The 2335-nt window shown below is 31.0% G+C and overlaps 1 protein-coding gene across 2 annotated transcripts in view; it reads right to left on the reverse strand.

Moving 5' to 3' along the window:
• LOC102681503 (bifunctional heparan sulfate N-deacetylase/N-sulfotransferase) overlaps window positions 1-2335 on the reverse strand; it is a 196591-nt gene that overhangs the window by 51520 nt on the left and 142736 nt on the right. The window lies entirely within an intron of this gene.

Consider the following 2335-nt stretch of genomic DNA (forward strand, 5'->3'; position numbering starts at 1 on the left):
AAACGAACTTCACCTGGAATCCTCTCGAGGCCAAGGAGAATCGCTTCTACGCGAAAAGGTTACTGACTGACGCTCCAGGTCTATGCCGGCTTAAGAACAGCTTTATGAATTTCTCGTGCTTCTATCGCCTTGATCCCCTTTACACGCTTGCCTTTCGATTCTACCGCGGGAGACCTTTCTCCTTCCTCGATTCCTCTTCGTTGCAAATGGGCTTTGAGGCCGTTCGACGACTAGGAGAACGTTGCGAGAGGAGAGGAACGTTTTCCGCCTGGAGGGCGGACGAAGGGAAGAATGGTTATATGGCGGATGGATGGAACGATGACGAGGACGACTTGGTGATCCGCGAATGCCCGCGGTGAAGATTATACGAGGAACGTGGATAATAGTTTCTAATCTTGTTGTTTCTTTGAACTGTTCGAGCAATTTCTTCGTTAAATCAAGCATCGTCCTTCGTTCGAGGAAACGAGAAATTCGCTTCCACTTCTAGTACCTTGAATTTCCAACTCGTTGTTCTATTCCTGCGCGGAAACGCGTGGAATTTATCGATTGAATCAAATCGCGTCTCGATATTTTCTTACCTTCGATTCCACCTAAGGATACTTTGCACTAATACGATAGGGTGATAATATATAGCATACATATTTTGGGATTCGAGAGTTTAATCCAAGATGGCGTTGCTGTATAGAATTAACTATGGAGAACTTTGATGAAAACTTTGAAACTTGGTATGAGGGTTATATGGTGTATAGTTATCAATTAAGATTCATTTTTTTAATAATAATATAGTACTGTTATTTAATATTATTTATATAATAGGATGTTCATGTTATTATTATCCAATTGTTTTTTTCAAAAATAGTTATAGAAAAAAATGAAAAATATAGAGAAAAACGTTATATTTTTTACGTTCTTTCAAAACAACATAATATTTCATATAATTTTTTTTTGTAATTGCATTTTTTCATTGACTTCGTCTAATCTTGTATAAACATCATTATACATCATATATCATTCCAGTTAAAAAATTGAAAATCATTTTGAAATCTCCTGAGAAAAATATAATTGAAAAAAAATCTATAAGAAACATTATATTATTTAGAAAACATAATGCAATATATTTTTCGCATATTAATCATTTTCGAAAAAAATATTGAACAATAAATAATGCATTACAAAACATTTCTTTCGTGTAACTTAATAAACAGACAATAAAAATCCTTATATAATATAAATATTTTCATCATTGTTTTGACTTGTATTTCCTTTGATTTGTATTTCTAAATTTTGTTTAATGAATTTTTGTTTAATAATAAATAAATTAATCGTATATGGAATAAATATATTTTCAATTTATAATTAAACATACAGTAGATAAGTACATTTGACGCATATTATAAATTAGTTGTTTTAATGTTAATTATTAGTGTTTATTTTCATGAATAATGAAAATTTTAATATTTTGTATAATGAAATATTAAAAACATCAATGGAAAGGAAAAGTTTATTTTAATTATATTTTATATATATTCCTATATACTTTATATTTTTCATTTATTTTCATATATTTATAAATTTGTTCAATAATAAAAAAATGCTTTCTTGATAAATTATTATAGAATAATGAATAATAAAAAAATCTCTTTCTATTTATAAAGATTAAATATTTCAAAGGCAAATAGTATCAATAAATTAATATACATCATCAATTATTGTATTTAAAAACAATAATAATAATAATAATAATAATAATAATAATAATAATAATTTGAGCAATCACATAATGCAAAAATATAACACAAAAATTTTGTGCACTTATGTCTTTAATTTGGTAGCAAACAGGGTGTACAACAACGTAAGTGAAGTGCGCCTTTAGAAAATTTTTAACTCGGTATTCCTCGTTCATGACAACACAAGGATGAGATAGTTACCCACTCTTCACAATGCTTTATATCCCGTGTAGACGAGCTCACGAGGGAAACAAGCTCCTAATCTAGCGGCTAAGACGAGCAACGAACAACGAGAAAAGCGGAATTTCACCGAGTGCCTTGCGCTTCGCGTTGTCCTTTGTTCCACGATACCGTCAGCTATTCGAGCCTTCTTCCCACCGGCATTTTACAAGCGAAAAAAAGATCCTTTAAAATGGTTCCGCCCACCGATGGAACAATTATTTTCGAGCACGCCGCTGCCGCCTCTCTTCGAAATTCCGCTCTACTTGTTCCTCTTTTATTACCTTCCACATCTGCATCTTCGTTTGTTATTCGGCTCTCGTGATTTATGAAACAAATTGTTTCAACCTATATTTTCATCTTTTTTTTTTTTTTTTTTTTTTTTTTTT

The sequence above is a fragment of the Apis dorsata genome, unplaced genomic scaffold (assembly GCF_000469605.1).
Source record: "Apis dorsata unplaced genomic scaffold, Apis dorsata 1.3 scaffold_189, whole genome shotgun sequence".
Taxonomy (NCBI): Eukaryota; Metazoa; Arthropoda; class Insecta; order Hymenoptera; family Apidae; genus Apis; species Apis dorsata.